The 27773-nt window shown below is 36.3% G+C and overlaps 1 protein-coding gene across 3 annotated transcripts in view; it reads right to left on the minus strand.

The window, feature by feature from the left end:
• IL33 (interleukin 33) overlaps positions 1 to 17997 on the minus strand; it is a 49758-nt gene extending 31761 nt beyond the window's left edge. For 2 of the 3 annotated variants that reach the window (XM_090274112.1, XM_090274115.1), the window contains exons 1-2: positions 17916 to 17997; positions 6207 to 6359 (exon numbers count right to left, since the gene is read on the minus strand). The gene's annotated coding sequence lies outside the window, so the exon portion shown is untranslated. The remainder of the gene's footprint in view (positions 1 to 6206; positions 6360 to 17915) is intronic. The other variant, XM_090274114.1, reaches the window with a different exon arrangement.
• Positions 17998 to 27773: the final 9776 nt, after the last annotated feature.

Here is a 27773-nt window from a genome sequence, read left to right on the forward strand (position 1 = left end):
TTCCAGAAAATCAAGTTGCATGAAAGTCCAACAAACAAAGATATAAAGAAGAAATACTTATCCAGATAAGTAGGAGGGGCGGAGCTGAGGCAGAGAGGATGTGGTGTGGTGGCAGCAGCGGCAGTGGCAGGCCAGCAGAAAGCACAGTCACACATTTTAAAGAGTCAGGAGGGACAGCTGGGGAGCACTCCCAGCATCAGACCAGACCTCACAGCTCACAGTTGCAGTGCTGGGGAAAATAAAGCCTCATTTCATCTGACTGTGCAAACCAGTGGGGATTGGAGAGGAAGGAAGAAACTCCTGGTTTCTTAGTAGAGTCTGCTTGTTTAAAGGGCCCCTACAGTCCTAGAATATCTGCAGACCCACCCACTCTGGGAACAATGGCCAGGGCAACTGCTAGAGAGGTGTCAGGCCCATATGGAAGTGAGAGAAGTGCCTGGAAAAGGGGAAAGTGCTAAGCAAGTGGCATTGTTCCCTTTCAGACCACTCCCCTCCACACAGTGCCACAATGTGGTGAAACGGGTTGCCCTGTGCTGACAAATACCTAAGGCTCCACCTCTTACAACTCAACCAGTGCAACAGCTCTACCTAAGACAGAGGCAAACAAACACAGGAGCCTGTCAAGATGAGGAGACAGAAAAGTATGACACAGAATGGGGAACGGATCAAGGTTCCAGTGGGAGAACTAAGCGACGAGGAGATAGCCAACCTAACAGATGCAGAGTTCAAAACACTGGTGATAAAGATGCTCACAGACTTGACAGATATCCTTAAGTATGGCAAATGCATAAGAGAAGAAGTGAAAGCTATGCTAAATGAAACAAAGGAAAATTCACACAAAACCAACAGTGAAGGGAAGGAAACTGAGGTTCCAATCAATGATTTGGAACATAAGGAAAAAAAAAATACCAGTCACCCAGTACAGAATGAGGAAACAAGAATTGAAACAACTGAGGAGAGGTTTAAGAACCTCTGGGACAACTTTAAATGTGCCAACATTCGGATCATAGGGGTGCCAGAAGGAGAATAGGGAGATCAAGAAATGGAAAACTTACGTGAGAAAATAATAAAGAAAAACTCCCCAAATTTGGTGAAGGAAATAGACATAGAAGTCCAGAAAGCACAGAGTCCCAAACAAGCTAGACTGAAAGAGGACCACACCAAGACACATCATAATTAAAATGCCAAAGGTTCAAGATAAAGAGAGAATCTTAAAAGCAACAAGAGAAAAGCAGAGAACTACCTACAAAGGGGTGCCTATAAGACTATCAGCTACTTTCTCAAAAGAAACTTTGCAGGCAAGAAGGAACTGGCAAGAAGTATTCGAGGTGATGAAAAGCAAGGACTTACAACCAGTATTACTCTATCCAGCAAAGCTATCATTCAGAATGGAAGGGCAGATAAAGTGCTTCCCAGACAAGATAAAGCTTAAGGAACTTATCATCACCAAACTACTATTACATGAAATGTCAAACGAACTTTGCTTCTAGGAACTTACATTCAACAAATATTGAGTGCTTTTTATTCACCAGGGACTAGGTATTCCATTAGCACTAACCCATGGAAAACTGTATGAAAATTGTTTCTCTTTGTCATATTTTCTACATTTGACAAACTGGAAAACCATTTATTGAATCGCTAACCTTCTCTTATGCCCTTTGATTAGCAATTTCCCTCTTTTAAAATACTGATACCAATAAGAATGTTAAGTTGATCATTGGTCTTTCTTTCCTCACTGTGAATTTTTGTTTTAAAACAAAGTCATTTAATTAATCACATTGGTTTCATGTGAGGAGTCTTGTTGTTAAAATAAAGAGTTTACAAGACATTTTTATTAAAAATACATCTTCTTATGGAAAATTTGGATAATACAGAAAATTGAAAGTTCAACCTTTGATGCCTTAGCACAGCGATTTTCAACCAGTGTGCCACAAGAATTTTTAAAACATGCAATACCTATTTGGCCAGGGACACTGACCCCTTTTCCCTTAGACTGTGAAATACAAAAATGACAGCAGCCAACACAGCAATACCCTTTCAATGTGAAAAAATTAAAATCATATATATTTTTGTCAGATCACCAAAAACATCTTTGGTTTTTTTTTTTGTTTGTTTGTTTGTTTGTTTTTTTTTTTTTTTTTTTGGTGTGCTGCAGAATTTTGGTAATTAGTTTATGTGTGACATGAGATTAAAAAGATGGAAAATCACTTCCCTCGTAAGTAGTTAAGTGCTTTGAAAAGAAACATGATTTAGTAATCATTGTAAGAAAATCCTAACCCCCCTGAGATCCTGAAGTCACAAATGATGCTGAGATTTGTATTTGTTTGTGCCATAGCACAGAGTGCTGCTTTACAATAACAACAATAATAAATCAAACACTTGTCTCATGCTGGGCTGGACACTGGGGTTGCCTAGCTAATTGTTTTCTGCCCTCCTATAGTTTATTCTCTTTTGGAGAGGTAGATATAAATATTGAGCAAATAATCATACAAATAAATCATTTATCAACAGTGATAAATAATAATTAGGCTGGTAAAGAAGATAAGATAGAGTGGTACTAAGGTAATGTAGTTAAAGAAGGTGGCATTTAAGCCGTACACAAAGGGTGTAAAGGAAATATAGAATGGAGGGGACAGAAGGTGCCTTCTGGTCAGAGAAAAGCTCAGGGTAAAAGGTCCTGATAGAACTTATCATGTTTAGGGAACTGAGAGGGCCAGTGTGGCTGGAGCAGAGTGGGCAGTGGGGGAGTATAATGTAATGAAGGTGGAGATAAAAGGGAAGGTGTTGTGGGTGGGGGGGAAGGCTGCAACCTGGAGGCCAAAAGAAGTTTGGACTTTATTAAAAGTGCAATGGGAAACTAAAGAAGGATTTTAAGTAATATGGGAGGTTTTTAAAAGAGTGCTCTGGTTGCCATGTGAGGAATAGATGGAGGATAGTAAGAGGGAAGAAATGAAATCATCAGGGAGTCTTCATTAATTCAAGTTCTGAATATTGGTGTTGGTGTTGATAATGGTGAGAGCAATTATGGTGTATTTGGCCTCTTCTGTGGGTCATATGCTTTATATACATTATCTCCAATTGTCACCATGACCTTGGTATTTGAATATGGCTGTCTCTATTTTTGAGGTGAAATTAAGTGTCTTGCAAAAGGCCACATAGCTAATAAGTAGCAAAACCAATGTCTGAAATCAAGACCATGTGGTTCTTTCTCTTACTCCATGGGAGTCATTGGATGAAGGAGATGGAATTGAATTCCTGGGCCTTAAATTCCATTCACTGCCTTGTCAAGGTTGCATGCTCTTACAGGGGCAGAGGATCTATGAGGGTATGGTGAGATCATACAAAACTGTGTGGGCACCCCCAAACTGGCCCTGAATGGTAGGAGGGAGAGGAAATAGAGTGTATAAATAAGCTTGGCAACACTATAAGACTTCATCCTGGGAGATTTTGCAGGGAAGCAGAAAGGAGTGGGTGAGATGGGAGGGTGCTCACACTGTTCCCTTGGGTGTAGTGGTTTCACTTCTTTCTTGGGGGAGATCAGAATAAGTGATGTGGAAAAAGGGGAGGTTGAAGTCTGGGCAACAGTGGGATAGCACTTTTCTTACCTAAACTGAACCACTTCCTGTCCCCTGACTTCACCACTCTGAAAGTTCTTGTATGTCACTTACCTGGACCCAGGAGAAAACATTCTCCTAGAAGAGGAAACACTGAAAAAAGAAATCTGGCAAATCAATCTATGGTACAAGCCAAACTCCTTGTGAGAGGAGGAGAGGGATGGTATAAATTTTTAGAGAAAATTCCATTTACATCTTCCAGGTGAAAAACAGTTAGAATTTGTAAAGCACTTCTATGCTCTTCCACAGTTTTCCTGGAGGTGGTCTTACCCAATCAATTTTATACAATGATACTACCTGCCCCTTTAAACTTTCAAGCTCCACACAGCCCCTCCTTTCACACTCTGTACATTTTAGACCCACTGGACTGCTTACTGTTCCTCGATTCCTAACACGCTTTTACATCTCCATAATTTTGCCCAAGCTATTCCCCTTGCCATAGATGCCTCTTGTCCTTTGCTCAAAATGCTGCTAGTTAACCCTTATAACCTTTGTCTCTTTAACCACCAAGAATCAAGCAGAATTTATTGGTTCCTCTCTTAGTTGCTTACTGTATCCAACTGTGTTTGACCTTCTGTCTCCTCTGCTGGACTGCCAGCAACTTGGGAACAAGGGTGTACTTTTGTCATCTTTGTTTCCCAAACAATTATCCATAGCAGACACTCAGTAATGAGTTATGTAATGTAGATCAGTTCTTTCCAAAAACCTGCAAACCAGATAAGGCTGGCATCACTGGACAGATGTGGAGACCCTGTCCAAATCCCAAAGATCTACAGCATGACAGAGCTGGACTGTATAATTGTCATTATTTCATTTTGACCTACAAAAATGACAACGTTATGTAAATCGACCTAATAGAACCCAGGTTTTCTCATTCTTGAGTCAATGATCTTTCTAAAACATTTAAAGAAGCTGACTTTTGGTTTGGCTTATGGACCTCTAGTTTTAGTGTGATTAAACATTTTGAATTATTTATTTCATTGTGTTTTATTCCCCTCCAGTGCCCCTCCTCATGCCTCACATACTTTGAAGACAGCTGTGTGTTGGACCAAGTCTTTAGTGATTTCAAAGAAGCAGAGATACAATAACCAACTCACTACTCCTAAGCTTAGACCCAGGATCTCTGCATGTCTCAGTCTCTTTAAGCCAAAAATGGAGAGGGTGGATAAAAGCCTTCCTATCTCTTTGACTCTCTTTGCTGTGCTTCTGTGTAGGCTCCCAGTTCAGCCCTTTCCTTCCCCTCACCTGAGGATATGCTTATTGATTTTAGAGAGAGGGGAAGAGAGGGAGACAGAATGGAGGGAAACATTGATTGGTTGCCTCTCCTATGTGCCCTGACTAGGAACTGAACATGCAACCAGGCATGTGCTCTGACCAGGAATTGAACCTGTGACCTTTTAGTTTATGCGATGATACTCCAACCGAGTGAGCTACACTGGCCAGGGTAACTTCTTAAATTCTTTTAAAGTAAGAATGGACAATATAAAAATGATGCATTTTTAAAAAAATCAGAGAAGCATGAAAAAAGTAATAGGAGTGTGCAGAGTTAAAAGCTCTGTGTTTTTAAAAAGTTAATCCTTATACACAGTTGACTATGTGCCAAGTGCTTTATATATTTAACTCATTCAATTGTCATAGCAACCTTGTAGGGGACACTCTTATTTTCCTTATTTTACAGATGAGGAAACTGAGGCACATAGCAATCAAATAATTTGGCCAACTTCCCATATCTAAAACCTCAAGCAAACATTTAAAAAATTCATGAGGTGTACCTGCAAAGGGGTGAAGGAATCCAAACCTGTTGCTATTCAGACTTTTATTCCCACATCCTACACCCAGAGAAGAAACCCCTTATCAATAGTGGGCTTCTGCTTAAACTTTTAGAGGTCAAAAAGATTTTGCAACTAAGAAAACAAAATTAAACATTTGAAAATGTGGCATGGGTCCATGTCACCTGGATTATATGCTGCTGTAAGGGAAAGTGAGATGGAGGCCCAGTTCATATACCATCAGTGGTGGGATCTACCTAGTGAGTAGATTAGCAGCATTATAAGGAGAAATCATTATACTTGCTTGCTGGTAGAGGAAATTGTTTTAAATTTTTAAAGAAGTAGAATCCTTTTCTGAAAAACAAGCATTACATAAAACCCCAAGAGACAGAAAAGAGAAATTATTAATTTATTAATATGGTTTAATGTTTAAAATTTTAACATTTGCTCAATATAAAGTTAATTAATCAGAAACTTCTGTTTCAAGCATAATAGGTTAGCTATGATCAACCCTCTTGACCAAAATAACTAAAATGCTGAAAAAATATTTTTAAAACATCTTTCCAAACTTACTGTTGGACTGGCATGAAAGTAAAGAATGTATAGTGTCTAAAACAGTGGGATGCAAGCAAGTTTGGCTTTTCTCTAAAATTGTTTGCTAAATGCTAGAGACAGGGCCGACAAGTACATGAAGTGCAGGAGCCAGGAGGTAAATCCCAAGATATGCCTAAGATGGGGATTCTAATTGGAAGCTGCTTCATAAACCTGGATGCCCAAAAGGATAAACTCACAATGTAAGGTTGATTGAGATAAATAAACCCACCTTCAGAAGGGGACAGCTAGGGAGCTTGTTTGTTTCAACTCTGGTACTTGATGGAAAGAAAACTATTCCTCTGAGAATTGATCTTCTCGTGAAAAGTCGGCTCCTATGTGGGGTAACAGTCTGAAATCACACTATCTATGTGCTTCCAAAAACCTGAAAGAGAGAATTTAATATAAAATGGTTTTAGGTTGGTAGAGTTCCGACAAATGGGAAGGGCAAACACAAATCTTATCTTGAGAAACTCAGCTGCAGACCAAGCCACAGAGTATTTACACAGAAAAATGTCCGGGCCAAATGAGTAGTTAGTTTTCAGTCACAATTTATAACACAAACAAGAATACTAAGCACTATGGTGAGAGCCCACAAAAGAAACAGATAACAGAAACTAATCTGAAAAGGCTTCATGTAGTAGAACAATGAGAAATAACATATAAATTACCTGAGTTTAATATGTTTGTTTAGAGTTCTAAAAAAATTCAAAGTATGAACAAAGAACAAATGGATTTTAAAAGAATTCAAATAGACTATCTAGAAATGAAAAATATATTAGTGAAATTAAAGCTCCATAAGTTGATTAAATAGCAGATTACACACAGATAAAGAGTCAGTGAGCTAGAAAATATATCTGAAGATATTGCTTGGAATACAATCCAGGGACACATATAGATGGAAATAAGAGACACAGCAGAATAAGACAGTAACGTATATCTCTTTGGAATTTTAGAAGGACATGATAGAATACGAAACAATATTTAAAGATAGGGGGTGTCTTAGAGCCCTGTGGCTGCAGGGCTGGATGATGGCTGTGGCTGCCATTGCAGTGGCAGCTGGAAAAGTCTATTAAGTGTTGAGGAAAAGTCGAGAAATGGAAAAACTGATTTCAAAATTCAGAAACAAACACAGGGAAACTGCCAGATTCAGAAGATAAAGAAATATGGCTCAAATGAAAGAACAGAACAAAATCCCAGAAATGGAGATAGCCAACCTATCAGGTGCAGAGTTCAAAACACTGGTGATCAGGATATTCATAGAACTCATTGAATACAACAATAAAATGAAATAAAAACAAGAAATTAAGATTATAGTAAGTGAAATTAAAAAAATCCGACAGGGAAGCAACAGTAGAAGGGATGAAGCTGGGACTCAAATCAATGATTTGGAACATAAGGAAGATATAAGTATTCTACCAGAACAGCAAGAAGAAAAAAGAATTTTTAAAACACAAAGATAGTATAAGAAGCCTCTGGGACATCTCAAAATACACCAACATCCAAATTATAGGGATGCCAGAAGAAGAAGAGGAAGAGCAATAAATTGAAAACTTATTTGAAAAAAATAATGAAAAAAAACTTCCTTAATTTGGTGAAGTAAATAGACACACAAGTCCAGGAAGCACAGAGAGTCCTAAACAAGTTGGATGCAAAGAGGAACACACCAAGACACATCATAATTAAAATGTTAAAGGATGAAGATAGAGTATCTTAAAAGCAGCAAGAGAAAAACAGAGAGCTACCCACAAAGGAGTTTCCATAAGACTATCAGCTGATTTCTTAAAAGAAACTTGGCAGGCAAGAAGGGACTGGCAAGAAGTATTCAAAGCGATGAAAAACAAGAACCTACACCCAAGATTACTCTATGCAACAAAGCTGTCATTTAGAATGGAAGGGCAGATGAAGTACTTCCCAGACAAAGTAAGCTAAAGGAGTTCATCATCACCAAGCCATTATTACATGAAATGTTAAAAGGACTTATTTAAGAAAAAGAAGAAGATCAAAACTGTGAACATTAAAATGGCAACAAATTCACAACTATCAACACCTGGATCTAAAAACAAACAAACTAAGCAAACAAGTGAAACAGGATTAGAATCATAGATGTGGAAATCATTTGGAGGGTTATCAGCTGGGAGGGGGAAAAGGGAAACTGGGGAAAAGGTGTAGGGATTAAGAAGCATAATCGTTGGTACAAAATAGACAGGGTGATGATAAGAATAATACAGGAAATGGAGAAGCCAAAGAACTTATATGCATGAGTCATGGACATGAACTAAGGACAGGAGATTGCTGAAGGGAATGGGGCTACTGGGTGGAGGGGGGCAAAAGGGGAATAATTGGGACAACTGTAACAGCATAACCAATAAAATATTTTTATTAAAAGAAATATTTAAAAATATAAAGGCTGAGAACTTTCCACAATTTTTGAAAGACCTAATCCTCAGATCCAAGAAATTCAGTAAATTTTAAGCAAGTTAAAAAAGTAGAGGAAGAAATCCACATCTTGATATATTAAGTATGAAATTGCAGAACATTTGAAAAAGAGAGAAAAGATTGTAATATCAGTCACTGAGGACAATGAAACTATTTGGATAAGCAAAAAGAAAATGCCCAATCAAAATTGAGGATGGATTATTGTTAGCTTATAATGATTCAACAATAACTTGACTGTTTCCTTAATGTATGTTGTATTCAAAGTATATAAAAACTCAATTTGTGACCATGAGTTAAGAAAATAATCCTTTTTTCATACTATCATATAACATTTTTTAAAAAGTGATTTCTGACTATCATTTTGAAACCCAAATATAAAAGATGGCTTGTTCTCTTCTCTAATTAATGTTGCTTTGCAACTGGGACACAACAGAGGAGTGGCTCAGCTCCAAAATTATAATTCTAGGGAAAAATAATTTTTATAAAGTGTATTTGCTAGCTAATTTAAGTCTGGGGAAAAAAAAAAATAAATGTCCCAGTCTGACATAACCTTTTTCTAGGAAAGGGTAAACAAAATGTATGCATTAAAGTTGATAAGAACCATAATGCCTATATAATGCCCACCTATCAGAATGGCTAAAATGAGAAAAACAGAAAATAGCAGGTATTTGCAAGAATTCAGGACAATTGAAATTTGTATACATGGCTGATGAGAGTGTAAATTGCTACAACACTTTGGGAAGTAATTTGGTAGTATCCACTGAAGCTGCCTTTGGCCCAGCAATTCTATTTGAAGGGATATACCCAGTAGAAAGGCATAAACGTGTCTCCAAAAGATATGTAAGAGAATGATTATTACAGTCTTAGTCATATAACTCTAAACTGGAAACAATGCAAATGCCCATCTACATTATAATAAATAAATTGTGGCACATTTATTTAGAGGAATTCTAACCAGTAATGAAAATAAACAAGCTACATCTATATTCAACAAGATGGATGCATCCCACGAACATGATGTTGAGTGAAAGGCCAAACACAAAAGGGTATGTAATGTATGAATTAATTTATAAATAGTTCAGAAACCACACAAGCAAATTAAATATATGACATTAGAATACATAATAATGGCTATTCTTGAGGTAGAGATGAGCATGAAGAGGCTTCTGGAATTCTTTACTTTTCTATCTCTTTATTACAGTTACATCGGTTTGTTCACTTTGTGACAATTCATTAAGTTGCACAGTCATGATTTGTGCAGTTTTCTGTGTGTGTGTTATATTCATATGTTAATAAAATGTATTTTAAGATAAAGAAAGAGAGACTGTACATGGATTCTAAAATATATAGATTTCACAACCTCAAGTGTGGTGGTCAAAGAGACTCATTAACTGAATTAAATAAACACTCTATTTCATGGTTAAAACAATTAAAGGAACATCAACATCTGTGTTTAAGAAGGAACTGAGATTATTATTCAAGATGGCAGAGTAAGTAAATATGGCACTCACATCCTCCCATGACCACATGAAAATTGCAACTGAATTACAGAACAACCAACATTCAGAACTACCTGAAATCTAGCTAAACAGAAGTCCTCTAGGATATACAGAAAAAGCCACATCAAGACTGGTAGGAGGGTTGGAGATGTGGAACAGGAGGGGTAAGTCAGCTGCAGAGGTTTCCCCTGAGGAATGAGGGGGTCCCAGCTCCACACCAGGCTCCTCAGCCCAGGGTTCCAGTGCCAGGAAGAGAAGTCCCCATAACTTCTGGTTGTGAAAACCAGCAGGGATTGCGACTCAGTGAGATAGAGGGCCTTAAGAGTCTCAGGCCATTCTCTTAAGGGACTGGCACACAGATTTACTTGGATTCACTCACTCTGGGCTCCAGCACTGGGGCAGCAGCTCAAAAAGCACCAGGGACATACAAGAGAAACTGAATTTTCTAGCTTTGAGGCAAGGATTGGAGGGCTGGCTTTATTTCAAACAGAAGTGCTGACAGAGGCCAGTGTTGCTTTCTGAGCTTTTCTCCTGTAGGTGGACACTATATCTGAGTCTCCATCAACCTGGATAACACTGTTTGCCTGCCCTGGTGAGTTCCTGAGACCCCCTCCCCATCTGACCTGTGGGCTCACCCAAATCATGTCCAGTGGCTTTTTCATACAAACAGCCTGCCTTGGCTCATGCTACACTTTCCTAAAATCTCTCAAAAGTTCACAAACCCCAGACAAACAGCATCTGGTCTTGGTGTGCTCCGTAATTCTTGTTAAGTGGCCCAGGCCTGGCACTAGTGGCAGCTGGCCTCGGTTCACAGTTTGGTCTCCCCCAGGCACTTTCAAGCCCAGCACAAGTAGCAGCCATCTGCAGATCATTTTGTAGCTCATGTTGGGTGGCCCCAGGCAGGGCACCAGTGGTGGCTAGTAATAAATAAAAAATATACTAACTGGAATGAAAAATACATTACAGGCAATCAAAAGTAGTTTAGATGAAGTAAAGAACTGAATCAGCAATTTGGAAGATATGGTAACAGGAGGCACCCAATCAGAAAAGCAAATTGAAAAAAGAATCCAAAAAATGAGGGTAGTATAAAGGGCCTCTTGGACAACATCAAGTGTACCAACATTTGCATCATGGAGGTGCCATAATGAGAAGAGAGAGCAAGAAATTGAAAACCTATTTAAAAATATAATGACAAGCCCTGGCTGCTGTGGCTCAGTGGATTGAGCATCGGCCTGTGAGCCAAGTGTTGCTGGTTCAATTCCCAGTCAGGGCACATGACTAGGTTGCACGTCAGGTCCCTCTCCCTCTCTTTCTCCTTTCTCCTTTCCCCTCTCCCTAAAAATAAATAAATGAACGAACAAACAAACAAATAAATAATTATATATATATATATATATATATATATAATGACAGAAAACATTCCTAACTTGGTGAAGAAAATAGACACACAAGTCCAGGAAGTGCCTAGAGGCCCAAACAAAGTGAATCCAAAGAAGCCCATACCAAAACACATTATAATTAAAATGCCAAAGGTTAAAGAAAAAGAATATTAAAAGAGGCAAGAGAAAGGCAGTTAATTACCTACAAGGGAGCTCCCATAAGACTGTCAGTTGATTTCTCAACAGAAACTTTGCAGGCCAAAAGGGATTGGCATGAAATACTCAAAGAAATGAGGAGCAAGAACCTACACCAAGATTACCCAGCAAAGCTATTATTTAGAATTAAAACATAAAGGGCCTCCCAGACAAGAAAAAACTAAAGGAGTCATCACCCCACACAACCAGTATTACAAGAAATGTAAAAGGACTTCCTTAAGATGAAGAAGAAAAAGAAATTAAAATATATAAATAATAAAATAGCCATAAATACATAACTATCAACAATTACTTTAAATGCAAATGGATTAAATGCTCCAGTCAAAAGACATAAGGTGGCTGAACTAATAAGAAAACAAGATCCTTACATATGTAGTCTACAAGAGACTCACCCTAGATCAAAAGACACACATAGGTTGAGAGTAAAGAGATTGAAAAATATATTTTATGAAATTGAAACCAAGAAAAGCTGTTCCAGAATAGCATAAGCTGGGATTCTGTAACATCCAGAGCCAATGGAAATAAAGAGGGCTTGTTCTTGGGCTCTTCATTCTCATGGATGCCTGGATGATTGTGCTGCAGCTGCCTGCATTTCCCAATGGGTGGTATTTTGGATGGGAAGGAATTCTGGGTGCAGCCTAAGGTCGGCTGGCCTGGCAGAGGTAGCAGGGTTATTTTTTCTTTGACTGTTCTAGAGGGGATGGCCTCTGAGGCAAAAGCCTACCATTCTTCCAAAATTGTGTAGCTTTTGTATCTTATGTTGTTTTAATTTGTAAACTACCCTATAGAAATAAAATAACTAAAAACTAATGGAGAATGATAGGAGAACACAGGTGTTAAGAGTTTAGCCTTAATTGTTAGACTTAAGTGATTAAAGCTGTGACTTGATAGGCTTAAGTGACAGCTTTTGAATAAAGACTCCTTTGATTTATTGCCAAACCATTGCCTCTGGAATTTTGTCTAGAGAGTGGCAGCAGGCAGCAAAACCCCAACTTGCTGTTCAGTAACAAATCAGCTTATACTCCTTTGAGTTAATAACATCCACTTTATTCTATTAAATGACCACTGCATAATGACAATTACTATTATGGTTTCACAAACTATATGGCTCTTGAGCAAGTCGCTAAAGAAAAGTATGCAGCCTCTTTGATGAAGTAATGCTACATATAATTCACATAATATGGATCTCATACAAGTGATAGTAATTTTTTCTAAAAAAAGGTGAAGATAACCACCAATTATATTAGAATTAATGTTCACACCTATGTTTATGGCTGAAACTTTAAAAAATATATTAAAAAGAAATATTACTCAAGGAAACTTACTACTACTACTACTACTGCTACTACTACTACTACTATTACTACTCCTCCTCCTCTACCGATATGAAGAAATCATGCTGACTACTGATAAAGTATTATTTAAATAGGATTGCTAAAGAATGTGGACAAGTAATACATAATGTGTATAAAAGATAATGAACAACAACAACAACAAAACCTCGGGATGGAAAACTCTGGAACTAATAAATTCAGTTTAGAGAAAAATTTATGTTTGGGTGTAATAAGCCTCTAAGTGACAGAACACAGGGGTGTGGACAAAAAAAGAGGAACTATAATAAAGCTAACCAAAAGTAATCTCACAGGGTGAGGTGATCATAAATTTCTAACCAGCTGGTCATGGTGGGTGGTGTCACCCCAGACCTATAATTTCTTTAGCAGAAGGTTTTAAGCCAGCCCTGTCCATTGTTATAGATTAACACACCTTTGAAATCCCAAAAGTAATACCCCTTTCAAGGAGTAACTACCATTGGGAGAGCACAGAATCTTTTTAACTATCCTGTAATTCAATATCCACCTGCTTTCTTCCACCTTTATGTAATCTTCCTTATGTTACCTCCTTAATTCCAAAGGTATAAAGGAAATCGCAAAACTCATTCTTTGAAGCATTTGAGATCTTGCTTCTCTGCATTGTTGTCCATTTAGTTCAAATAAGTTCTTATAAAAATTTTCTACAGGGGTCAGGGCACATACAAAAATCAACTTATTTATGAATGCAAAAGTAAGTGGAACAACAAACCATGTCTCTCTAAAATTAATTTTTTAATTCTCTTTTTTTAATTAAAATTTTGGTACTCCATGGAAACTTTCTAGTTTATTTAAGATTATTTATTTTTAGAGAGAGGGAAAGGAAAGGAGAAAGAAGAACAGAAACATCCATCAGTTGCTTCACACGTACTCCCAACTGAGGACCTGGCCCACAACCCAAGCATGTGCCCTGACAGGGAATTGAACCCACAACCTTTTAGTTTGCAAGCTGGCCTTCAATCCACTAAGCCACACCAGCCAGGGTGAGCATTCTTATATAGATGGGAAAAGGCATATAATTTCCTCTTTATAAAGAAAGTAGAACTTTTTCAATAGCATTTCATTTTTAAACAACTGCCACTGATAGGGCCAGCAGGCTAACAAGTTAGTGGTTGAGATTTGAATGTAACAGACATACAAAACTATAAAATTCTGTCAAATTTTTAATGAAAATATTAAATCTTTGCTACAAAATTCAAGAGAAGTAACAAGCAAAATATTCTTTCAATTGCAAAAGGTCTCAGATGCACTAGTATTGTGAGGGAAATTGTGACAGTCATCCAATTTATAAGGTGTTCAAAGTAAAGGGGAATTAGATGTTAGATGTAGACCAGCGTGCTAGTTAAAAGTGAAGCACCCACCCAGTTTTGTGGGTGGATTCCTTTTGGTTCTGGCAACACCAATGGAAAAGGCAAATGGAAGTTACTTATGAGACTGGTGACTGGCAGGGTACAGTTCCCCTCAGATGGCAATGCATGTAGAATAGGTGTCATATTTTAATGTCATCTCACTAATATTTTTATGTTTGAGAATGATAGAAACAGAATGAAAAATAGCTTCACAAAGAGGATTAGAGATGCACTAAATAATGTTGTTTGGAATTCATCTTTCTCACTTTTTTTTTAAGTTTATTAAACTTTTAATTATTTATTTTTATTGTATTTTCCCATATTACCATTTATCCCCCTTATACTCTCTTCCAACTTCACCCACCCCTCTTCCCCCCAAAAATCACCACACTGTTGTCCATGCCCATTAGTTCTTTTTCTGTTTTGCTCCATCCTCCTACTCCCCAACACCACATGCCTCTGAAGCTATCAGCCTGCTCTCTATGAGTCTGTCTCTACTTTTCTTGATAGTTCAGTTTGTTCATTATAATGAACATATGAGTGAAATCATATGCTATTTATCTTTCTCTGACTGGCTTACTTCACTTAGATAATGTTCCCCAGGTCTATCCATGTTGTTACAAATGGTTAAATTTTTTTTTTTTTTACAGCCAAGTAGTATTCCATTGTGTAAATGTAGCATAGTTGTTTTATCCACTCCTCTACTGACAGACACTTTGGCTGCTTCCAAATCTTGGCTATTGTAAATAATGCTGCAATGAACTTAGTGGTATGTATATTATTTCAAATTAGTGTTTCAGGGTTTCTTCAGATAAATTCTCAGAAGTGGAATATCTGGGTCATAAGGCAGTTCCATATTTAATTTTTTGAGGTAACTCCATACTGCTTTCCATAGTGGCTGCACCAGTCTGCATTCCCACCAACAGTACAAAAGGGGAAATTTTTCTCTACATCTTCACCAGCACTTGTATGTTGATTTACTGATGATAGCCATTCTGACTGGTATGAGATGATATCTCATTGTAATTTTAATTCAAATTTTTCTGATGATTAATGAGGTTGAGCATCTTTTCATATGTCTATTAGTCATCTGTATGTCCTCTTTAAAGAAGTGTCTATTCAGGCCTTTGGCCCACTTTTCATTGGATTTTTTGGTATTGAGTTTTATAAGTTCTTTTTAAATTTTGGGTATTAACCCCTTATTAGATGTATCTGCAAATATGTTCTCCAATATAGTGGGTTATCTCTTTATTTTGCTGTGCAAAAACTTTTTAGTTTGAAGTAGTCCTATTCCTCTATTTCATTTATTTCTACTTTAATCTTTATTATTACTTTCTTCTCATTTTTGGCTTTGTTTGATATTCTTTTTCAAGTTCTTTTAAGTGTGAAGTTAGATGGTTTATTTGAGATTTTTCTTGTTTCTTGAGATAGATCTGTAATGCAATGAATTTTCCTCTTAGGATCGTTTTTCTTGTATCCCCCAGACTTTTGGGATGTCTTCTCATTTTCATTTGTTTCAAGGTATCTTTTCATTTATTCTTCGATCTCATTGTTAACCCATTCAGTGTTTAATAATATATTATTTAGCTTCCATGTCTTAGGTAGAACCCTCCTACCCTTGGCTGCTGAAATATCCTTCTGGAACTTCAGGGGCCACCATGGGAGCTCAGGCAGCACTCGCACTTCTGCACTTTCTACCAGTCTTGTATATGTCCTTGGTTATAAGGCAAAAACAAAACAAAAACCTTCACAGATATAGTGTGATCTACCAAAAATAACAAGGTCTGTATATGAATCTTGCCAGGAGTCTGCTTCAAAGAGGAAATACCCCAACCTCTTTACTCCCCATTACCCTCACTATCGCCAATGAATTTTGCCTGTCCTTTAAGGCTGTGTGCCTTTAAAGGTTCATTTTGTATGTAGATGTCAGCACCATAGACGCCAGAGGAAAACCAACAAGAGGGTATAGGTTCCATGATTTCCTAAAGTTCTTGAACCAAGCATCCTTTCAGTTTTTGACAAAATTAAGGTTTCTTTATGTTGTTCAAGGAGGTTATTTTTGGTCTTAATGTTTCTAAATGTTCCTGCTGCAAACTGACATAAAAAAAGGAGAATATTGACTAACATTTTCAATTACCACTGTGTGTGCCAAAATTTTAACTTGTTGAATGAAAGATAGCCACACTTATATCTTTAAAAAAAAGACCTCATGCTATCAGATTTACTGGCATAGAAATTCCCTGATGTATAATTTTTCTTCCCCCAATGCTGCTGGCAAACCCCACTCTCCTACCCTACCCCCACCAGCCTTCCAGCCACCTCCCTTACCACTGCATGTTTTATTAGAATGATTTAATTCATCCATGGAGCAGAACTTCTTACCACTAAAGATCAGCACATTCCATGAAGTTAGTTGGGAGTTCTGTTTCTTTAACATATAGACCCTGGCCAGGAGTGGAAACTCCCATTTCTCAGTCTCTGCCCTTACTTTAAGCCCTATTTCAACCCCTAAGTGAAAATTTCCCTAAGAATTCTTCCCTGTGTATAATGGAAAGGGGTAGTTGGTACATTCTGGATATCAATATTGTGAGTTAATGATGGGAAGGAGAGAAATAACTAGGTCAATGCCTTGCTGAGAAAATGAATTATTCAGTTACCAGTCAAAGGTTAGTAGAAAATTCATGGCTCTTTCAAAAAAGAATACACAAAATGTAAAATCTGCACTGCAGAGAGTGATACCTGTGCAGAGTTCTTAACTATTTAAAGTATACTGTACTACCAAGATATGTGATTCAGTTCAAACACCTCAAACTTTGGGAAGTAGAGAATTCTGAATTTTTCTGAACACAGAGCTGTGCCTTTCGGGGATGGAATTAAAAGAGAAACATCAAGTGTTAGAAAGACAAAAGTGAGAAGCAATAGGTTAGGATGTTGGGAACAGCATCCATGGCGGCATACAGGGATAATTTAAGCTGAAGCACAGTGCTGAGGAGGGAGTCAGGAAGATTATTCATCCAGTCCTAGCCCTATACATTCCACCTTCAAGTCTCCAAAGACCTTCTGTGGGTCTTTGTGTGCAGCCACAATACTTTTGGATTTTGTGCCATTTTCTTCATTAAAATAGTCTGGAGGCATATATTCATGCATGAAAAGATAAGGTAGAGAAAAGGGCAAGAAAAACAAAGTGCCACGAGACAGCAAGAAATAAAGAGAGCAATAAGAACTTAAAAGAAAAATCTTTAAGAAAAGTAGCAACACGAATGCGCTTTTATATTTGCCCATTTAGGATTTCAATTCTTTTTTTTCCCCCACAAATGGTTTATTTTTTAGGAGATGGTTTTGAGGAAATAGCACCTAAACAATTTTAAGTTTGTCTTGGATAAGCTTTAGGAGTATGACGTAGAATTATCAACTTCCTTTGTGAAGTTTTGTGATGGGGTAGGGCAGCATTTACTATAAAGGCTACTAGACTATTTCAGCAACTAGTTTATTTTCCAAACCACTCAAAAATTTTTTTAATGGATTTATAAGTTAGTAGCAACTATCATCAACTTATAGTGCTATTGGCAATAATAATATCAAATCAGCCCAATTTATTTTATACAAATAAAAAAAACAGTTCTTCATGATTCCCAAGATCTTATTTTGCAAAACCCAACAAAAATCTAGCAGAATAGTAGTTTCATTCTTACCTCGTGATCTTGTTTGGATTTCTCCCCTGAAAAGCTGCAGCTTTGTGTTCAGAGCGCTTGCAGATTCTACTTATTAGCCAGCATTTGGCAGAGAACCAAAGTGCTGCAGAGGGGGAGATCTGAGGGGTGAGATTTTTGGTTTCGAATTTACATGTGAAGAGCCAATAGAGTGAACAGTCCTGTCAACATCTAAGAAACCCTGCTTTCTCTCACCTTCATCTTAAAATTACTCCGCCACTTATGGATTTTATGTTCTGCAGGGTACTTTTTCTTTCAACTAAGATCAAAATCATCTCACATGCAACCCTAACCCCATCTCCAACTCACAACCTTTTTCTTTTCCCCACGCATTTCAGCTTGGCTCCCTTCAGAGTTAAACTTCACAACTTCACTTTCAGGGCTGTTCATTTTGAATTAACACACCTGACCCACCTCTCTGCTCCTCGTTGTCCCTCTATCCTTCCATTTATCCCAAAAATCTCACAGAAGATACTGTTTTTTGTTGCCAAAGCAAATTCTGAACTGTAGATCCAATCTCTTCTTACGTCATGAGAAATTTTGCTCCTACATGCCCTCTCTCCCTCTCTTCTGGCATCTGTAATATAACCATAGCAGGAAACAAAGGGGTGAAGACATGCTTTTTAAAAACCTGGGCTGTTTCTGCATCGTAAGAACATACATCAGAAGAAAGACTGCTGTTATACTTAGAAGGATATTGTGATAGGGCTGTTAAATACATGCAGGCTTAGCAAGCTCCCACAACCATTCAATCCACACATTTAAAAGGGTGAATTTAAGGGGCAGGAAAAAATGTTCTGTAAAATTAAATAACAAGGATCTTTTAGTTTTACTCTTGGCATACTGAGTAATAGAAACTTAGGGTTCTGGAATCCAGGGGAAAGTGAAGATTTGATGGCAACAGGTAGCTGGCTAGGAGATGGGAAACTGTGATTAAGTTCCTTCAGGAAAAATAACCCAGGAACGGAGGAACACTGAAGTGTGTTACTCAGTTTAAAGCTGTTTCCTTTCTGTAGAAATGTTCTTCTGTCATCCCAAACTTGAGCAATTATCTGCTACAAACCATAGTGCTGTGTTTGTGAGGAATGAAGGAAGAGGGCTGTGTCCACTCTGGGGACAAAGCAATGAAGATGAAGGCAAGCAGGCAGGAACCCAAGATGACTAGTGTTGTTAGGGAATTGAATTGTGAGGTAAATGGGAGGGAAAGGCAACAAATAACAACTAAAGGAATGCCGGCATACTGGGGATTCTTACAAATACTGAGATTACAAGGGATAAATAGTGTGACTTTATCATGTAGGCCAAACCCTTCGTTATTTTAAAATATCCCTCTTTATTTATTTAAGAAGTGTCTCTTACAAGCAGTATGTGTTTGGGCTTTAAAAAAAAGCAGTATGACTATCACTTGCCTTTGAACTGGAATAGTCTATTTATATTTATTGTAATTATTTAGATATTTGGATTTATTTCTACAATCTTGCTTTTACCCCCTCTATTTGTCCCCGTGGTTCATGCTTCATTTTCTTGCATCTTTTGGATTAATCAGTTTTTAAAATGATGAAATCTTCCTCTAGCAGTTATGCATCATAACTACTATCTCCTCAGTAGAGTAAGACTGGAAAACAAAACAAAACAAAGCAAAAAATTTCCCAAACTTCAATCCTGCTTTAAGAGGCTTTTATTTGCCTCTGCCTTATGCCACTTCATTATTTGGCAAATGTTTTGAGGTGAAAACTCTTTGTATGTCAGGCTCAGTTCTCCAACACTCTTTCTACTGAATTCTTGGCAATTCAAGCCTCCAATTTTCTCTTCAATCCACAAGATAACCAAAGGCTTTGCTTATCTCTGTCTCCTAGGAGCAGCCTTCTTCCTATAATATTTACATTCCTGCTTCTTGCTTCACACACACAGTTAGGAATGCTTTTGGAGGAAAAGCAGCTGTTAACTTCAGCTCAACTTTCCTTGGAATCTTGGCTCCTTATCCTCAATGTTTTAGCAGCTTTCTCCTACTTTTATTATTATTATAATTGTTATTATTGGTATTATTGGTATTTTATCTGCCTTTTCTGCTTATTCACAAGTGAAAACATTGGACTACTACAAACTACTCCATTTCATCAAAGTGAAAGTATCTTCTGCAAAGAAATATTTGTGTTAAATACAAATGAAAAGATGGCTCTAGAGCCAGGAAGAATGCAAGTCATTTGGTCTTAATTAAGTGACCATAGAATTTATTATTCAAGCCATAAAACTTTTGAGAATGAAGTTCCCCAAATGAGTGAACACTGAGATATCGTCACTTCAGGTTTTATGACTTTTTTATAGTGCTTTCTCTTCCCTTGTTCCCTCTCAAATACCAGATTTGCCCTACCAACTGCTCCTTTTCAGGGTAAAGCAAAGGTATATGTGTGAAATTTTGCTCACCCATAGATACATCTGGTGATGTTACTTTGTTCCTAAAAAAAGAAAGAAAGCTAAAAGTGAGGGGTTGCTTTAAAACATGACATTGTAAAAGATATATTTCAAACTGGAATTTGACATTAAATAGTAAGCCTTAGATTCAAGTGGAATTGGAGAGCAATGAGTATGATAAATATCAACAAATATTCAGTGTAAATAATGATAAAAATATCTTGTAATATTAAGAAAAATAAGCTGAAAATGAATACATAAAAAAATAGCCCATAAATCCAGACAGGTGATGATAGAAATGAGAATTCCCAAAGACCATGTGTTGGTCAGGAAAAGGATATGAATATTACTGAACTTTAGGATCCAATACATTAAGAATGCATATTACATTTTCCAGGAGAATTTTCAAAATAATAAAGATTGGGCACATAACTTATTTCCAGACTATTAGAGGAGGAAAATAGAATGAGAAAAAATAGTCTATAAAATAGAAATCAAGAAAATAGAGAGAATAAAACATAAGAAAGGCAAAACAAAGAGAAAATACAAAATATATTAATAATTTTATTACACAAATTAAATGTTCTAATCAAAGAAGTTATATTGAACAGTAAAAGATCCATTTATGTGTTGTTTTGAAGAGACATATACAAAGCCTATAAATTAAAATTAAAAGATAGAAAAATATATGCTGGCAAATCCTAATCAATTAAAAGCTGATGTTGCTTTATTCATGTTATTCTTTAAGGTTAAAAGTACACCTAAAGATAAAGATGGTTACTGAATAACAATAAACATTCAGTTCACTAGAAAGAAATATATCTAAACTAACAAACACCTATTAACACAGTCCAAAGTATATAAAACAAAAATAAACAGAGTTTTAGGGAGAGATACACATATCTATCATGTTAGTGAGAAATTAAATATATTTTAGCAATTACTGTTAAGCAGAAAAAAGCATTAGTAAGAATACAGAAATGTTGGATGATACTACTAATAAACTGGATATATAAATTGCACTTACTAAGAGTGGAGATTATGTATTCTTTTCAAGTACACATAAAACATTCACAAAATTAAACATGTTCTTGCCTATAAAGTGAGTTGCAGAGCTATTTCAATTTATTGAATATGCCAGAGTAGGCAATTCCAAAGTTCCATTCCGCCACAAAAGAAACAAATAAACTGGCAAAAAACTGTTGAAATAAATTTCTAATAGTCCTGCAATCTACTGATTGACAGCCTCGGTTCCTATGCTACCCCATCCAGGCCCAGTGCTTGCAGCTGGTTGGGAGATAGCCATATTTTGAGCTGGGAGCCGGGAGTTTCCTGTGATCGCAGGGTGTGCCAAACCGAACCGAGTTTGGTCTTGATCAGCCCGTCAAATTCACAGCTGCAAGATAAACATACTGAATACAATAATACCTTTTTTCTTCCCCCCTATAAAGCGACGCACTTCCCCCTTAGGATTTTGGAGTTGGAGCTGTTCTCATGGCACGGCTTCCTCCCGGCTTGCTACTCCCTCAATAAACTTTCTTATCTGCTTACAGCATCTTGATGGTTTTCTGAGTGACTCTGTTTTTACAGTGATAACTTACAATAACCACAGAAAGCTTAATAAAAAAGCAACTGATACATTGCAGTGAAAGAGTGCTGTAATATTTTAAATTGCCCACTTGTTATCCCTTATGTCCCAAATCAATGGCAGCCATGAAGATGGCAGCCTACACACCTGATGCAGGTGCTAGTGCCACAGGGAGCAAGATGGACCTTATACTCAAAGAATTTTTTTGACCTATCTCAGGGCTTTCTAAAGTACTTACGCAAGGTCTTGCCTTTGTTTTATCTGGTTTGAAGTGTTCCCAGGGCTGGAGTGGCATCCCAGGCAGTGTTTACCAAAAGCATTTAGAGGCTAAAGTACTGGCTAGAGCAGCCTGGGCAAAAGATAAAACAATCAGAACAAGCAATAGATGTAGGACTTCCTAGACAAAGACCTTAAATCAACTGCATTAAATATGTTCAAATAGCTCAGGAAACCAGGACAATGATGTCTAACCAAATAGAGAATATCAGTAAAGAAATAATATATATAAAAAGGAACCAAGTAAAAATTCTACAAGTGAAATGTAAAATAACTAAAATAAAAAATTCATTCACTAGAGAAGTTTAATAGCAAATTTCAGAGTGAAAAGAATCAGTGACAGGTCAATTGAGATTGTCCAGTCTGGGGAGCAGAAAGAGAAAATAATAAAGAACAATGATTAGAGATTAAGAGATCTGTGGAACACCATTAAGGATATCAACATATGCATAACAGGAGTCTCAGAGGAAAGGAGAGAGAATGAGACAGAACATTTGAAAAGATAATGATTAAGAATGTCATAAGTTTGATGAAAGATAAGCATTTATACATTCAAGATACTCAATGAAATCCAAGCAGGATAAACTCAGAGATTCACACTAAAATACATTATAGCCAAACTGTCAAAAAAGACAGAGAATCTTCAAAGCAGCAAGAAAAATTTTTCTCATCATGTATCAGGTATTCTCAATAAGAGTAACGATCAGTTTCTCTTCAGAAACCATGGAGTCGAGAAGATAGTGGGATGACATAATCTAAAGTGCTGAAAGAAAAACATTGTCAATCAAAAACTCCATATATGGCAAAAATGAAGAAGAAATTATGACATTCTTAGATATACAGAAGCATGGAATTCATCACTAGTGGATGCACCCTGCAAGAATGAGTCTTTTATTCTGAAATGAAAGGATGCTAGACAGTAACATAAAGCTATATGAAGACATCAAGAACAATGTTAAAAGGTAACTTCATTAGTATATATAGAAGCTGATAGTGTATATTTTTACATTGTAACTCTTCTCTTTTTTTCTAGATAATTTAAAATAAAAATGCATAACATAATTTGACATCTATGTTGATTGGCACACAATATAAAAACATGTAATTTGTGACAAAAACATTAGAAAGGAGGAGGATGGAATTATAAAGAAAGGTTGTATACTATTGAAAATAAGTTGATATTAATTCAAATTTCATTAACATAAAGTGAAGCTGTATTGTAATTCCCAGGATAATTACTAAGAAGAAAACAGAAATACACAGAAAAAGACATGAGGGGAATAAACATGGTACACGAGAAGAAAATTCATTAATCAAAAAAGAAGGAAGTGATGGAGAAAATGAAGAACAAAAAAGATGTAAGACATATAGGGAAAAAATAGCAAAATGACAAAAGTAAGCCCTTATAAATAGTTACTTTATGTAAATGTATTAAGTTCTCTAATGCAGAGGCAGAGGTGAGCAAAATGAATAAAAAACATAATTTGACTATATGCTGTGTAAAAGCAATTTGCTTTAGATCCAAAGACACAAATAAGTTGAAAGGATGGATGGTAAAAGGTATTCTATGCAAATAGTAACCAAAAGAGAGCTGGTGTGGCTGTGCTAATATTAGACAAAGTAGACTTATGACAAAAACTGTTACAAGAGGCAAAGAATTTTACATATTCATTGAAGGGTCAATCCATTGAGAAAATTAACAATTATAAACACATACACACACAAAACAACAGAGCCCAAAAATATGTGAAGCAAAAACTGACAGAACTGAAGGGAAAAGCAGACTATTCAACAGTAATAGTTAGAGACTTCAACACCTCACTTTCAATAATGAGTAGAACAACAAGACAGATGGCCAAGAAAGAAATACAGGGCCTGAACAGCGCTATAGAGAACTAGATTTAACAGACATTTATAGAACACTTCACCCCCAAACAGCAAAATACTCATTTTTTTTCACGCATACACAAAACAGTCTCCAGGAGAGACACATATTTGGCCACAAAACAAGTCTTAATGAATTTTAAAAGATTAAAATTATCCAAAGTTTCTTCTCTAAACACAATAGAATAAAACTAGGCATTAATAACACAAGGAAAACTGAAAAAATTCACAGATGTGAGGAAATTCACACATCTTACACAGTTAAAGAGTCAAAGAAGATATTACAAGTGAAATTAGAAAATAATTTGAAATGAATGAAATTAAAAATGAAACATACCAAAACTTATAGGATATAGTGAAAGCAGCACTCAGAGGAAAGTTTACAGCTGTAAATTCCTATGCAAAAAAAAAATAAATAAATAAATTCAAACCAATAATTTAACTTTAACTCTTAAGAAACTAGAAAAAGAGGAGCAAACAACACAAAACTAGTAGAAGAAAGGAAATGAAGATAGTTGAGATCAAGAAAACAGAGAATATGAAAACAATAGAGAGAAAATTTTACCCTTGCGACAGCATGAATGGACCTGGAGAACATTATGCTAAGTAAAATAAGCCAGAGAAAGACGGATACCATATGATTTCATTCATATGTGGAATCTAATGAACAAACTGAACTAACAAGCAAAATAGAGACAGACTCATAGATAGATAACAGGCTGACAACTCTGGAGGAGGTGGAGGGATTGAGCAAAAAAGAAAAAGGACTCATGGACATGGACAACAATGTGGCAATTGTGGGTTGGAGGGAGTATAATGGGGACAAATGGTATAGGAAAAATACAATAAAAAACAAATTAAATAAACTATATAGAGAATCATTGGAAACAAAAATTGATTATTTGAAAGGATCAACAAAATTGACAAAACTGTAGCTTGCATGGCAAAGAAAAAAAAGAAAGAAAGAAGACTCCAATTACCAAAACCAGGCATAAAAGTGGGTATATTGCTGTAGACCTTATGGAATTAAAAAATATTACAAGAGAATACCATGAACAATAGTACAACACACAATGCACTATACAGATGATTATTATAAAATCATACACTTAAAACCTGTGTAATTTTATTAACCAATATCACCCCAATAAATTCAATAAAAAATTAAAGAGAGATAAGGTGAGGAGAAGAAAGAGAGGAAGGAACTCTCAATTAACTACAAGTAGAAGGGGGAAAAATTAAATAACCTAGATGAAATGGACAAACTCCTATAAGCACAGAAATTACTAAAACTGCCTGAGAGAGAAACAGAAAATCTGAACATACCTATAACAATAAAGAAAAGCCCAGAATACAATAGTTTCACTGGTGGAATTCACCAATCATTTGAAGAAGAATTTACACCAATTCTTGTCAAACTATTCCAAAAAATAGAAGAGTTGGGAACACTTTCTAAATCATAGTATGAGATCAGAATTATTCTGTCAACATCAGATAAAAGCATCACAAGAAAGGAAAACTTTAGATCAATATCCCTTATGGATATAGATGCAAAGATCCTCAACAAAATACTAGTCAGACAAGCTCAGCAACAATTAAGAAGATTCTACATATAACTAAGTGGAATTTAAACCAAGAATGCAAAAATAATTTAGCATAATCAAGCTCATAATCAAATTCATAGAAAGAAGGGGAGACAATTATCTCAATTTATGCAAAACAAACAAACAAACAAACAAACAAACCCTTTTGGCAAAATCCATTACCCTTTAATAGTAAAAATACTCAACAGACTGGGAATAGAAGGAAACTTCCACATGACAAAGTGCATTTATGAAAAACTCAGCATTATACTCAGTGGAGAAAGACTGAATGCTTTCCTCCTAAGGTCACTAACAAGACAGAGATGCTTGCTTTCATTACTTCTGTTCAGCATTGTACTGGAAGTCCTAGCAGTGCAACTAGGCAAGAGAAAAAAATAAAAGGCACCCAGATTGGAAAAGAAAGAAGTAAAATTATCTTTATTTGCAGATACATTATCTTATATGTAGAAAATTTCAGAGTCCACAAAAAAATTAGAGATAATACATAAATTTAGCAAAGTTGTAGGTTATAAGGTCAGCTCAAAAAAAGTTAGTTGCATTGCTACACTATAGCAATAAATTAAACAATAAAATCAAGAAAACAATTGTATTTACAATAGTGTCATGAAAAATATAATACTTAGGAACAAATTTGATTAAAAGAGTTGTAAGAATTGTACACTGAAAACTACAAAATGTTCTTGAAGGAAATTAAAGAAGACCTAAATAAAAGGAAAGACATTCAGTGTTCATGAGTTAAAGGCCTTAATATTATTAAGATGGCAGTACTCCCAAAATTAATCTACAGATTCAACATAATCCCTATCAGAATTTCAGCTAGATTTCTTGTTGAAATTGACAAACTGATTTTAAAATTTATGTATAATTGCAAAGGACCCAGGATAGCCAAAACAATTTTTAAAAAGAACAAAATTGGAGGATGCACACTTCCTAATTTCAAAACTTACTACAAAGCACAGTAATCAAAATGTCATACTGGCATAAAGACAAACCTATAGAACAATGGAATAGACTAAAGAACTCAAAAATAATCCCTTACATATAAGGTCAAATAATTTTTGACAAAGATGCTAAGGTCATTCAATGGGAAAAGCAATAGTTTTTTCACAGATGATGTTGGAACAATGGATATCCACATTTAAAAGAATGAAGTTGGACCCCTAGTTCACACCATGTACAAATACATCAAAATGGACCAAAAACCTAATTTTTTATCATCTTAATTTTTTATTGTTGCTTATTGTGAGTATTGTTATTATTTTTAAGATTCTCTTATTGTTATTCTATTATTGTTTATTGTTATTGGGACAGTTGTCCCAATTTTTCCCCCTTTGCCCTCCTCCTCCACCCATCCCGCTCCCCCACTCCCAGAGTCAATTCCTACACCATTGCCCATACCCATGGGGCATTCATACATGCTCTTTAACTAGTCCCTTCCCCTTCTTTCCACGAGAAGGTCACTGTCAGTACGATTCATGTTTCCATGCCTGTGGTTCTATTTTGTTCATTAGTTTATTTTGTTCCTTATATTCCTCTTATAGGTGAGATCATACAGTATTTGTCTTTCACCAACTGGCTTATTTCACTTAGCATAATATTCTCCAGTTCCCTTCATGCTGCCTCAAAAGGCATATTTACACAACGGAATAATATTCGGCAGAAAGAAACAGACCTAAATTTAAGGACCAAAACTATTAACATCTTAGAAAAATATATAGACATAAATCTTATTGACCTTATATTTGACAGTAGATTTTTAGATTGGCCCTTGTGTAACAGGAGACAGGGACAGATATTTGCTATAATAATCTGAGGTTGTTGGCTGTGCAGCATCATTCAGTGAAAGCTCACGAGAAGCCGGAAGGCTACTGAGAGAAGTGGGAAGCCTATGAAGTCAGTCCCTATGGTCACAGAGTAGGGTTGTAGGTGGTGGCGATTGTGCCTGGAGGGTTACTCACAAAGCATCAAGCCCAAAGGCCAGGGGCTCCCTTTCTTTAGGCTTTTGCCCTGAGCAGTCCTGTCTGTCTGAAGGCGACTAACCTAATCTGAGTCAGAGCTGGTTGCATGATCCCTGGG

The sequence above is a fragment of the Furipterus horrens genome, unplaced genomic scaffold (genome assembly GCF_987537825.1).
Source record: "Furipterus horrens unplaced genomic scaffold, mFurHor1.1.pri manual_scaffold_4, whole genome shotgun sequence".
In the NCBI taxonomy this organism is placed as follows: domain Eukaryota; kingdom Metazoa; phylum Chordata; class Mammalia; order Chiroptera; family Furipteridae; genus Furipterus; species Furipterus horrens.